Below are 13,345 nucleotides of genomic sequence, written 5' to 3'. Positions count from 1 at the left end.
GAGGTCACAGGCCTGAGTGAGAGTTTCCTGTGCATTGATTTAATATTTCCTCCATGCCACCTCCCCTGTCCGTTACCCAGGTTGAAGAAATGATGCTTTATGAACAAATCAAAATATTTAGTAAAACTTGTTGGGGGAGGAAAAAAAAAGCTCTAACCAAGCTTCATTTTAGTATATCTGCCCATGTGCGTTGCCAAAATGTACATCAAGCATAAGCAGCAGCATTTTTTCATAAAAAATAAATCCTACATTTATTGACATTTCAGGCCTACATTTTAGGCATGTACTAGACTTATCCAGAGGGACCTACAGTACACAGCTTGCACCCTGCCCCCGCCCGCCCACGCCACCCCCCGGCAATTCATTTATACAGGAGAATATCTTCTGCAGCATTTCAGGTCCAGTGCTTTGCTGAAAGACAAAATGGCTGCAACTTTGGCATTAAAAGTCCCATTCCTGAACCCTTGTACCACCCTGCCACCTTATTTAAATTCAGTGAGATGCAGAGACGGGTGGCAGGACAGCTAGGAATAGTAATAAAGGGTCACGCCTGACGCCGAACGGTTCTTAGCAGGCTCAGCGTACGTATCCCAGCATGCCTCTGTCTCTGGCAGTACTGTATGTCGCTTCAAGACATTCCCCAAATGCAATATTAGTGGAATGTTATGGAGGGGAAATATACAGCAAACAACAACAACAACAAGTGCACTGTAACCTGAAGACACAGAGTCCTTTAAATGTTTTTTTTTTTTTTTTTTTTTTTTTTACTTCTGCACCTCCAAATAAATTTTTTTTGTTTTTGTTTTTAAGAATCATCCAAGCATCTCCTGCAGTTGAAAAACGGGAACGTGGAGGCAAAGAGCAGCAGGCGAACAATGCACAGGAAACTCACTCAAAGTCCTGTAATGTCATCACAGAAGCCATGATGAGTTCCTTCCTTCCACAGTAACCATAACTGCATTTAATGGTACGCCCGCCAAAAAAAAAAAAAAAAAAAAATTTTTTTTTTTGGATGTTCAGGGTATCGCAATGTGTCAAGGACAATGACGAGATCTTTCCAGAGCGCTGGCTAGCATTCAAACAGCAGCCACCAGCCACCCCTCGCACGGCAGAAAACGGCTCTCAGAGACCGGCGATTCCACCGCGGTGTGCAGACAGATTAAAACCGACGCCTTTTCTCCACGGCCTTCCTTTGTGCAGGCACTAAATTTAATTTGCCGTTTCAGGCCTGTTCCGTCCCCCCCTTCAAAGGATCGGAGAGTGCAAAGCGCCTTCCGTCTCACCTGCCCCCCAGACGCTGCTCTGAGGTTCTGAGGAGGCGGGGGCTGCCCTACAGATCACAGGGAGAACAGAGAGAAGGGGGCAGGTAAAAGGTTGGAGGGGGGGGGGGGGGAGATTGGGAGAACACCAATTCCGCTCTGGTTGGTTGGTTGGTGTACGCCAACGCTACGATGGCAGCAGATCCAAGCTTGCAAGCTTTCCGAGCCGACAGACATGTCACGCAAGTACACGCCACCCGCCAGAAACGCGCAAGACTGAGACGTCCGTAACCCAACGTCTTAACGTGCCCAACCGAAAAGAACCAACAATGGTAAATGGACTGCATTTATATAGCGCTTTTATCCAAAGCGCTTTACAGTTGATGCCTCTCATTCACCACAGCAGTTAGGGGTTAGGTGTCTTGCTCAGGGACACTTCGACACGCCCAGGGGCGGGGAACGAACCGGCAACCCTCCGACTGCTAGACAAACGCTCTTACCTCCTGAGCTATGTCTCCCCCAAGAGTAACCGCTCGGTTTTTAGAAATGCATGACATCACACGGTCACAGATGACAAGCGGACAGTGCCAGAGCGGACTGTGGCCGCAACGTGCACTTGGTAATTTTCATTGCCCCGGGACAGGAAGGTTCCTTCGCTTAGGGGGTCTGTGTTAAATCCTTCTCTAGCGACCCCTGCTGGCCGATCAGGTGCTCCAGGGTCTGCTTGCCTAAACTGCACTTTGGCTGCGGTATGAAGAGAAGCAGGGAGGCTTCTGGACAAACTGGACATTCCAAATCTTGGAGGGAATTGGCACTGTTTTTTTTTTTTTTAATATAAATTTGGCACAAATGAACAAATTTAGCAGACAAAATGCCTCTACTGGGGTTGTCTTCCTGAATATATAAGAGTGGTGGTGGGCATGGTAACAGGGTTCTGTGAGAGTGGTGGTGGTTATGGTAACAAGGTTCTGTGAGAGTGGTGGTGGGCATGGTAACACGGTTCTGTGAGAGTGGTGGCGGTTATGGTAACAGGGTTCTGGAGAGTGGTGGTGGTTATGGTAACAAGGTTCTGTGAGAGTGGTGGTGGGCATGGTAACAAGGTTCTGTGAGAGTGGTGGTGGTTATGGTAACAGGGTTCTGTGGGAGAGGTGGTGGGCATGGTAACAGGGTTCTGTGGGAGAGGTGGTGGTTATGGTAACAGGGTTCTGTGAGAGTGGTTGGGGTCATGGTAACAGGGTTCTGTGAGAGTGGTTGGGGTCATGGTAACAGGGTTCTGTGAGAGTGGTTGGGGTCATGGTAACAGGGTTCTGTGAGAGTGGTGGTGGGCATGGTAACAGGGTTCTGGAGAGTGGTGATGGTTATGGTAACAGGGTTCTGTGAGAGCGGTTGGGGTCATTTTCGCCTGGGGCTCTAGACGAGCACAGCATGCAGTCAGTCACGGTCGCCTTGTCAGAGTGGTCGTGGTAACACTGGCTCTGCCCCAGGCCCCCGATGCAAGAGCCCTTATTCTCAACTCTCTGACGTCCTCTAGTGGCGAGAGCAGCGTGACAGGGGCCCCCCCTCCCCCCACTCTCATCCTCCAGCGCCCAGCGCCCAATCCCCCCCCCTCGCCCGCCGTCAGCCAACCGCGGAGCCGTACGCGAGTCACGGTGCCGCAGAGCGCTAGAGACTCGCTCTAATGGGGGAGGAGGAATACCAGCCGCTAATGCAGCACCTGAGGAACACGGGCACCTGAACTGTGATTACTCAGGCACTAAAAATACACTGTGTGTGCGTGCGCACGAGAGAGAGTGTGTGTGTATGCTTGTGTGTGAGAGCGTGTGAGTGTGTGTGTGTGTGTGCACAAGAGAGAGAGTGTGTATGCATGTGTGTAAGAGCGTGTGAGAGTGTGTGTAGGTGTGAGTGTGTGAGAGAGCGTGTGTGTGTGGGTGAGTGTGAATGAGACAGAACGAGAGACAGAGAGTATGATATACTAGAGAAAAAAGATGACGTATTTCAAAGGTGGCCTTTCCCCAACTACATTTATGACGTGGGCCTGGTTTTAAAATTAAACCAGGACACCTCAGCCCTGCCCACAATTACAATCCTCGTACATGGATTTGGCAAAAAAAGACTGACCACTGATTCATACCAAAGTGTCAATCATTGTCTGCATAATGTATGAAAATATCTGTAAAGATATCAACAGTCAGTCATCAAATGGACTGCATTTATATAGCGCTTTTATCCAAAGCGCTTTACAATTGATGCCTCTCATTCGCCAGAGCAGTTAGGGATGAGGTGTCTTGCTCAAGGACACTTCGACACGCCCAGGGCGGGGTTTGAACCGGCAACCCTCCGACTGCCAGACAATCGGTCTTACCTCCTGAGCTATGTCTCATCAGGATTCTGTGTGTGATTATTCCACCCCGTTACACTGCTAAGTCGACCCGAAGACTGACAGAACAATTAAAAAATAATAATTATTTATGGTGTCATCCTCAATCTTAAAACACACAAAACAGTCAAAACCCTGCACCGAGCAGGCAAACGAGCAGCTTTTCGAGCAGTCAATATCTTTCTTGCTGGATTCAACAATGATCACTTAAACATTTTACAACAGAAGAAAGGTCAACTCGAAGCTTCAAGTGGGCCTTAAAGATCATTAACCAACCGAGTCAGTCCGATTAAATGCTGCTATTTTTTCATAGAAAGAACCATCTGTGTTGAGCAGTCAATATCTTTCTTGCTGGATTCAACAATGATCACTTAAATTAAACATTTTACAACAGAAGAAAGGTCAACTCGAAGCTTCAAGTGGGCCTTAAAGATCATTAACCAACCGAGTCAGTCCGATTAAATGCTGCCATTTTTTCATAGAAAGAACCATCTGTGTTGAGCACACACTGTACTCCCTGACCAAAATTTCACCCCTGGCAGCAAATGGATTGCATTTTATTGCAAAGACACCAATCATCGAATCTAGCAGCATGAGAAAGACTAATGTCAACAGGTTAATACGTATTTTTACAGGAACGTCATTAAAAAAAATAAATTAAAAAAAATACCAGATATCACAAATTGACCCATCCATCCATCCATTATCTTTATCTAAACCCACTAATTCATGTCCAGGGTCATGGGGGTGGAGGTGGTGGGTGGGGCTGGAGCCTATCCCAGCATGCACTGGGCGCGAGGCAGGCATATGCTGTGGACTGTTTGTCCTTCCATAGCAGGGCACACTCCTTGCACCCACAAACTAATACCCATCACCCCCCCCCCCCAAAATGACCAGTCAAAAAAATATTCAAGGGGATGAGGAGGACCAAGAGTGTTCCAGAATGTTACAGATAAGCGGATCTTTAAGAAATGCTCTAGTGACCATTGCCAGTATGGCCGCCTTTCCAAGTTGCCAAAATGAACACACACAGCATGCCTATTCATGGGTCTGAGTTAGTATGACAGAGCCTAGGAGTCCAACAGGGACCACATTTCTAAACTATTAGAACTGAAAAAAAGATTCAGTTTACACAGAAGTTTTTGCAACATATGAGATGAAACATGGCAGGCCAGAAAACCCTGAATGAGTGAATCTCCGTTACTGCAAATTACCCATGAAATGCCCATGGTTTCTGAACTACCTGGTAATTATAACAAACATTTATATGAACAGGAACATTTTATATGAACAGGTACACAAATTCCCCAGAGAAAGGTGCATTGCTTCAACAGAAGCCTAAATATATATTCAGACAAACAGATGGGAATTTAACAAACAGTCTCAAGAGTCAGCAGGTGCGACCAATACTTGTTCTCACCGAATGAAAAGATGACAGTCTGAATGGCTACATGAATTGGACTGCCATAAAACTGCAGCCAATATGGTGGGCTATTAGACATTCATCAAGATGCTTGTGCTTTCAAATTCAAGCGAAAACTTGCTACTTACAAGTGATAGGCACCCACATAATGGACACTTTTGTCAGAATGTTTGCAGCCATTTTGTCATACACTTTCTTTTATATTACTTCCAAATATATTGCCAGGTTTAAAATGTTAAATTTCTTTGTCCAAAATGCTACTTCCTCACAATAGAATTCAGCCAGTTTAAGAATATTCAATGAGGGTCAATAAAACCCGGCATTTCATAGACTGGGCCTCAAACAGCGATTTTATTTTATTATGTTATTTTATTACCCGCCTTCTAACATGAGCTCAGTAAATGAAGAAGCAGACACGCCACATAACTCTCCAGGAATAACACTCCGTGAATATTTTGAAACCGCAATGCTCTGCAATGGAAGGAGACGACAGGACTAATTCCCCCGTTAGTCAGACCGCTGTACCGTAATGATCAGATTACTCACAGGTGTCTGTCATATGTGGGTAACGAGACACTTTAATCCTCTGGCATAGATGGTTGTCATCGAGATACTGCAGACCGTCATGGCAACCACTCTGGCAACGACTCATGAATAAATAAGTTACACGTTCAATCTACTATTAATGCAGACAGCGCAACTGAACAAAACCTCCTTGCTTCTTCCTTTCAAGTCATATTATGATGGCAAATATGTAACATACGTACGTGCGTATAGATTTATTAAGTACATAAATGCGTACGGACACGTATATAAATACAAGACAGAATGGGTACGCTGTCTAACGTCGGTTTTAAAAGTCGTTTCTCAGCGAGGCAGCTGTCAGGGTTTTGATGCTCTTTAAGTTGCTATCGTTACAACAGGCTCCGCTTCACTGACAAATTGCACGAGCCAGCTTTTCAGTCACGTTCACAAAGGGATATGCTTGCAGTGTACCCTACTATAGAGTGGGCAAAAATGTAAACTGTAAATGCAGCTATTTAAAATACAGCAATGCGAATATTCCGATTAATTATCTACCACAGAGATATGTTCGCTGCCATCTTTAAACAGAAGATCAAACATGAAACAGGACGCCGTAATGGATTCCACTACGATAGCAAAACATCTTCCTGAACAATTATAGTGTCATTGGTCAGAATAGGGTATGTACATGTAACGTGTAAACAAGGCGGAAGAAATACAAATATTCAAAACAGACATTGCAACGCTGTTACTGCAAATACTTGCATAACGGTTTGGATTTTCTTATTGAGATGACCAAGCCGAACACTGAAAACGACCATTGTCACCACCTCCCCTCCCCTTCCTCCCCCTTCTGTTAAACATTAATATTGCAAAACTAAAACAAAACACCCTTGTGTCCGCGAGGAAAAGAAGTTCAAGATGAATTGGCCAGGTTGAAACCTTGCGGGGGGAAAAAAACAAACAAAAACAGTTGATACAGTCACATGCTGCCACCTAGTGTTTCACAGGCTACATTGCAATAAACACTTAATATGGACTCGACTAATGCCCAATTAGTGTTGTTTGGCCAAGGTAAAAGGACCATTTCCCCATAATTTACTGCTTTATCACGAGGATATCGGCAATCCTCTAATCTCATCGTTTTACGTAATCGATAACGTCTTGCAGATTGCCGAAGTAATGGAGGAATTTGGCCTTGTATTAGAAAGACCAGGGTCCCAGAAGTGCCGTAAAATGAACATTTTCATCAATTCATTTGCGGATATTAGTATTCAGAACATCCTCCATTAAACATATTTGAAATGGTTTGGTGCATATTGATATATTTGACGAAGGAGCTTGATTTTTTATTTTAGTACGTTGAGAGGGTCATTTAAGTTTCTCCAGTGATACGCGTGTATGGATTGTAAATTCTGCTCAATATATTTTGATCCATGATCAATTCTTGATTTACTTGAATAAGCCAGAGTCAAAGGGGTGTATGTTTCAAGGTACGATAACCACATAAGACTCCACTAAGACCTGCAATTGACCTGAATCCATGAAATAACATACATGATAACACTGCCATCACAAATTAAGTCTGTGGTAAGCAGGTACAAATACAAACTCTTAGCCATAGCTGCTTACATTGAAAGCTTTATTAATGTTGTTCATTACTTGGGCAAATTTGCCCGATGATGGAACGTAAGGTTGTTCCTGCAACTCGAATGCAATGCCAAAGCATTCTGAATAAAGGTTTCACGTGCCCAAAACCATGTATAGGCCTAATTTGCAGCATGCACTTCACAGTAAAATGAGCTTAGTTTGACTGGATAGTTTCTGAAAAGATTCATGTAAATAAATGGTCACGCCACACCACAGCGACAAAATATTTAGATCAACGAGAAATTACCCAGGAGCTGCGAACCTTGGGAAATACAAGTGTGGCCCTGAACCTCCTGTAGGACAACGCCGGCTCACGTTCCCAGCAGACTCTGCACCATTAGCGCCCTCTACTGTTCACAAATCAGATTACACACATACGTTCCGAGCTATTTTAACCCCTCTCCCTTAACGTCAATTTGGCCAGTATAAAGTTTATATACTGCACACTATCATATATATATAGACAGAGAGAAATGAAGAGGTTGGGTCTTTGAGCTCACTTGTTTTCGGGAAGTCACATTTGCTTTCAATGTAAATGAAGAGGTGGGGGAAACACATACAATCAGGAGATCTAAAGTGCTATTAGAGTAATACACTGGCTAGCTAATGCAGGCTTAGTTTTGAAATGATTTCTGATGAACATACATTTGTACCAAAGTACCCTTTCCTGTCCAATATGCAAAATGAACAATATATGGTGTCGTCAGCTCACATTCCAAATAGATAAACACATTGCTTTCCTCTCAGACTTCAGGTTAGCTTGAAAATTATTGAACAACTTCAGCTCGAAAAACTGCATACAGGCTGTCTGGACGAGAGTGTCATTATTTTAGGTCAGACTGCTAGACTGCTGAATATCGGCAAACTTTGCCAGACAGAACTGAAAACAAATTGCGGTTTCGAGAAATCCCACAGATCTATGATATAGGCCAACACAAGATGCCAGACTAGCTAGACCGATGCTCTCATTGCACCGATTAGCTTGATGAAATTAGGTTTCTTACACCTGTTGGAATTTGTTTTAATTTCATAATTTTTAAACACTGAGGGCGCGTACATATAAAACTGACCAGCTTCCATCATAAGATGTTACTGAATATTGATGGAAAGTCAAAGGTGCGTAAAATGTCTCCACCCCAACTACATAGCCTTCGGACCCAATCACAGGACCAGGCTGCACTCAAAAGGGAGAATGTATTCTGTTCCCAGTCTGTGAAACGCACTTCCTGAGATCACATGAAACCGTTCCAGCCTCTCACATCATTTAAGACTGGCGTAAACGCGTACCTCATCTCCATTTGGCCTTCGGCAGCAGAAGATATGCGACGCGCTTGTTTGTCTTCCGTGTGTTTATGAACAGTGCTTAAACACGTAGTACACTTTCACCGTCGCCTGTTTTATCACGCACAGTTTCCTCCGTTCGTTGTATAGCCCTTTTTGGAACCGTGTTAACGAAAGGGGCACTCATAAACGACATGCATTATCAAACAATGAAGAGCATTCGTGTCCGCTCCAATCTAAAGAAGGGGAAGTGCTTAACTCTGGGTCCTGAATGGTGCGGTGTCTGCTTGATTTCGTTTTCACCTTTCAAACCAGGTGAGGCGAGTTTGCTGCGTGATCAACTGCATTAATTAACCAATTAAAGGCCGAGGAGCGGTGAACACGAGCAGAGTCGACAGCTCTTCGGGATGAGGGCTGCAGGCCCCCATAAAGTCAAAACAGACCTCATAATTAATATCAAATATTTAATGGGACCCTCTGATTTCACACTGGTAGCAGATGAGGTTACCAGGGTTCCATCGTATAAAAAAACACTAGTTTGCATTTACCTGTCAAAATTAATATGAAAGGCTGTAATCACGAAACTGGACTACTGACCCGAGCGGTTAACAAACAGCACATATGATGTATCGTGATTTCGGCAACTGGTGAATAGCTTTGTTGCACTGGATAACCAAGGGTGAAAACAGAAAATTGGTTACCACTAAATAGTATGGTTATTTCAATTTATACGCTTTTTACTGTGCATTAATAAACTATGGTTTTTCTTGAGATGCATTTTCAGTACGGTGTGGTTTCGGGAAATCCAACTGTTTTGAAGGATTTGTTCATGATGAAGTTGGGCGCCAAATAAAAATGGTGTACCTGCCTCGTACCTAACGGCGCAGTCCTTTTTTCCGACCCGGACTTTAAAGGCACAAACCTTACGTACAGTAGGACTTTGTTTTGCAGGATTTTCCATAACGTCTGTAACCAGCAGTCTAAATGAGCAAGCAAATGACCTCGTCCAGTTTCACTAATCTGTTTACCCCGCGACTTGTGGGCGGCGGTCTTAGATTGCTATGAAAAAGAAAAAGAAAAAAAACTTTTGGAAACGGGCGAGCACTTCCGTGAACATCACTCGTATTGTTTCCAGCGGGCTCGTTTCCTCTCTTGCACGATTTTTTCTCTTTTTTTTTTTTTTTGGCGTATCAAACCCTACCTATGTGGCGTACATAATTACGCACCACCCAAGGACGCGTCAAATTGTATCCACTTTTAGCACCATTACACTTCACCTGTTTGACAACAGTGGCTTGGTGGTGGAACTCTGCAATAAACCCTACAAATACACAGCGATAGGCTACACAATCGCTTCGACCCCGTAGTTACTTCATTGTGCTAAAAATATAATCAGCACTCTCATCTCTGGGACTGAGATCGAACATACACGCCGTTTGATTCATTATATTATGAATAAAATGTAATCGTTTCTTGTGGAAAAAAACACGGGCGGGCAGTTCCGCACTGTAGTCAGAAGCCGCATCCACTTCAAACGTTAGCGTTATTTCTGTAACGTGTGGGTGTATTTGCGGCTCACTCGCTGATCCCCCCCCCCCCCCCCGCACACATTTCTTTCTGGAAAGAAAAGAATACTGCAGTATGCTGCAGTGTTCGCAACACGTCTGTGGTCTAGCGTCAGAATTTACAGAGCTTTTAACCAACACGTCTGGGAACAAATGAGCTAAATCTCCTTCAGATTGTTTTATCCAATTGAACTTTATGATAAAGTGCACATTGTAGCTTTAACAGACATTGAAACGCAGTTAAGGGAAATTAACCCATTTGAATGAGATTGCAAATGAATGATATAGGCTACGAATATTTCAAGGAATGGATTGCAACTTTACGCGATCAAAATTGCAGCCATACACGTAGGCTATACACGATCATATTCAGTACGTATTACTAATTGGACTGCTTTGAAGAGTATGAAATCATTTCTCGAACTTTCATGTTACAGCTACGTTTATGTACGACTTCACCGACCAAATTTGACGCGGACTTTTCTGTATAGATTTAATAAAACTTCCAGAATTCATGAGTGCGTAAAAAACCCCAGAAGCAATGGCTGGTCGGAAAACAACCGCTTCATACCTACATTTCTTTTCTTCGATAAAGTAAGGTATTATTTTACTTAGGGTGAATGCATGATGACTTTTATTTTATAAAGTAGTGCATTGAGTCTACCACAAACCCGGTGCCAACGTTCCCCAAATAACGAGGACCCTGGGACGGAAAAGGCGGTGTTTTTTGAATCTGCAGTTTTTTCTTTGTGGAGTAGCTCACCAAAGGCAATTCAAGGCAGAACTTGTCGAAAATGAAATTTGACACTTGTGGAAACAATTCTCGTGTCATTGTTGATATACTGCATAAAAGCTTTGATATCTTGTAAAATGTTTTGTGAGAAAGGGCTGGTGCTAGTTACTAATTGCACTAATAAACAAGTAATTTGGTATCCGTGTTTCTATTGTAGATAGAACGTTAAATCGGCTAGCCTACATACAAATATTAAACTGGAAACGACACGGACGATGAATAGGCTATAGTGGTGTAATGCAGGAAACCAGTCGGAGTCGATGTGAAAAGTGATAGGCTAAGCGCATTAGCTACATCAAAAAGCCGTATTCGGTTGGAGAAACAGTTGTGAACAATGTTGTTAAATTCGCTGTCAACCCAAAATTGCACTTAGACTATCCGTGTCTTATGTAAAATATCCGTTCATATATGCGTTTAATAATTTAGACATGCGCAACAACGACAAAAATCTGAACAATATTCGGTCGTTAAAAAATAAAGTAAAAATAAATTTGTCGTAAAAGCAGTCATACAGAGATTGAGGTAAAGGAAGAAAGGGGGTAGAGCGGAGGCACAAAATGGAGTTTCAGCCATTTCATTAATCACTGATGGCGCCACCGCCTGAAAGCGCCGCGCGTCCATTTCCACCATGCCCCTCTCGGCTGCAACAGTGTAACAAAGACAGTTTGTTGTTCCTCCATGACAGGACATGCGAAAGACGACTTCTCAGCATTGTGAAATGGCGGACCGAGGTGGAGACAAGGGCAGTGAAATCTGACACTGCGCGTTTGTTGCAGCCTCAAAGCTAAAGCTAAGACGCGGAACGCCATCCAGAACTGGATCGGGACTGCTGCTGGTTAGACGAGAGCTTTGACTGTGTCTTGTGCGGTTCCCGAATAGTTTTCTTGCTGGTCCATTTTTTCTGCAATGTTTTGACCACCCTCGACATACGACTCGGGAGCTGCTTAAATAAATATATACACTTAAGTGGCCATTTTATTAGGTACATCGGCTTTATAACGCAAATAGCATGCTCCTCAAGACATCTGCCTGCAACTCGAAAGATAGAGCATGCGTGGAATGACTGGAGTTTGTTTTGATATTAACAGGTTCATAACAATTTGTGTTTATGGCAGTGTGGTGTGTTAATTGGCAATTGTACAGCAACTTTAACCATGGTATGATTGATTGTTGATGCCAGGTGTGGTGGTTCCAGCATCTCATCAACAGCTGACCTTACTCTCGGTCACTACATATCTGTAGAGTTCACAGAGAATGGTGCGATAAACGAAAAAAGAAAAACAAAAAAAGTATCCAGTGCGCAGCAGTTCTGTGGGTGAAAAGAACACCTTGTTAAAGAGAGAGCTCGGAGGGGAGGACGGGCAGACTTGTTCAAGCTAACACGGAAGGCCACAGATGCTGAAATGACTGATGTTTACAGCAGTGGTGTGCAGAAGGGCATCTCTGAAAGCACGGGGGGCCTCTAAAACGTTGAAGCGGATTGGGCCACAGCGGCAGAAGACCAATGCCGCGTTTCACGCCTGTCGGCTAAGAACAAGCGTGTCGGCACTTGATCACCAGAACTCGAAGACTCGACGAAGACTGGAAAAACATGGCCCGGTCTGGCGAATCTCAGTTTGTGCCGCGACAGGCAGACGGTTGGGTCAGAGCTGGTCGTAAACAGCACGAATCCGTGGGTACATCCTGCCTTGTGTCAACGGTGCTGTTGCTGGTGGTGTAATGGCACGGGGAATGTTTTCTTGGCACACCTCAGGCCGCTTACTACCAGTTTGGGCATCATGTGACTGGCACAGCATACCTAAGCATTGTTGCCGATCGTGTGCATCCCTTTATGGCCTCAGTCTATCCTTTTTCAAATCGACACTTCCAGCAGGACAATGCGCCACGTCACAAAGCACGCATCATCGTTAAGCTGGTTCCATGAACATGACACTGACTTCAGTTTACTCCAATGGCCTGCGCAGTCCACAGGTCTCAATCCAGTAGAGCACCTTTGGGATGAGGGGGCGCTCAGGAGGTTCGCGGTATAAACGTGTCGCCAGAAAATCTTGCAGGAACTGTGTGATGCTACAGCGTCAGCGTTGATCAAAATTCATAAAGAATATCTCCAGCACCCTTGTTGAATCCATGCCACAAATTCAGGCTATTCTAGAGGCAAAAAGGGGGTCCTACCTGGTACTAGACAAACCAGAGGCATTATCGTGTTATACATACTCCCTGAGCTTCGTGTACCATTAGCCCTTTTAGCCATTTTTTTTTTTTTGGAGGGAAAACTGGGTTGGTGTTGACACCCTGCCGTAGGACAGGAGAGGCGGCCGGTCTCCCTGCTGTGGGGCCCGTTAGGTTGAACGTTATTTTTACGACAAGATTTGCGGATTACAGAAGGGACAGAGAGAGAGAGAAGGGAGATAGCGACACAGCTAACACACACGCAAAAAAATTGTCCTCACAATGCTGCTGCAATGTAGTGGC

The 13,345-nt window shown here is 44.2% G+C and overlaps 1 long non-coding RNA gene across 1 annotated transcript in view; it reads right to left on the bottom strand.

Annotated features, from left to right (window-relative positions):
* Positions 1 to 8,812, bottom strand: part of LOC135252268 (uncharacterized) — a 41,451-nt gene extending 32,639 nt beyond the window's left edge. The window contains exon 1 of the long non-coding RNA XR_010329378.1: positions 8,522 to 8,812. This is a non-coding gene — a long non-coding RNA (uncharacterized LOC135252268). The remainder of the gene's footprint in view (positions 1 to 8,521) is intronic.
* Between the last annotated feature and the right edge of the window lie 4,533 nt (positions 8,813 to 13,345).

The sequence above is a fragment of the Anguilla rostrata genome, chromosome 4 (assembly GCF_018555375.3).
Source record: "Anguilla rostrata isolate EN2019 chromosome 4, ASM1855537v3, whole genome shotgun sequence".
In the NCBI taxonomy this organism is placed as follows: domain Eukaryota; kingdom Metazoa; phylum Chordata; class Actinopteri; order Anguilliformes; family Anguillidae; genus Anguilla; species Anguilla rostrata.
This window is presented reverse-complemented; position numbering and strand designations above follow the sequence as displayed.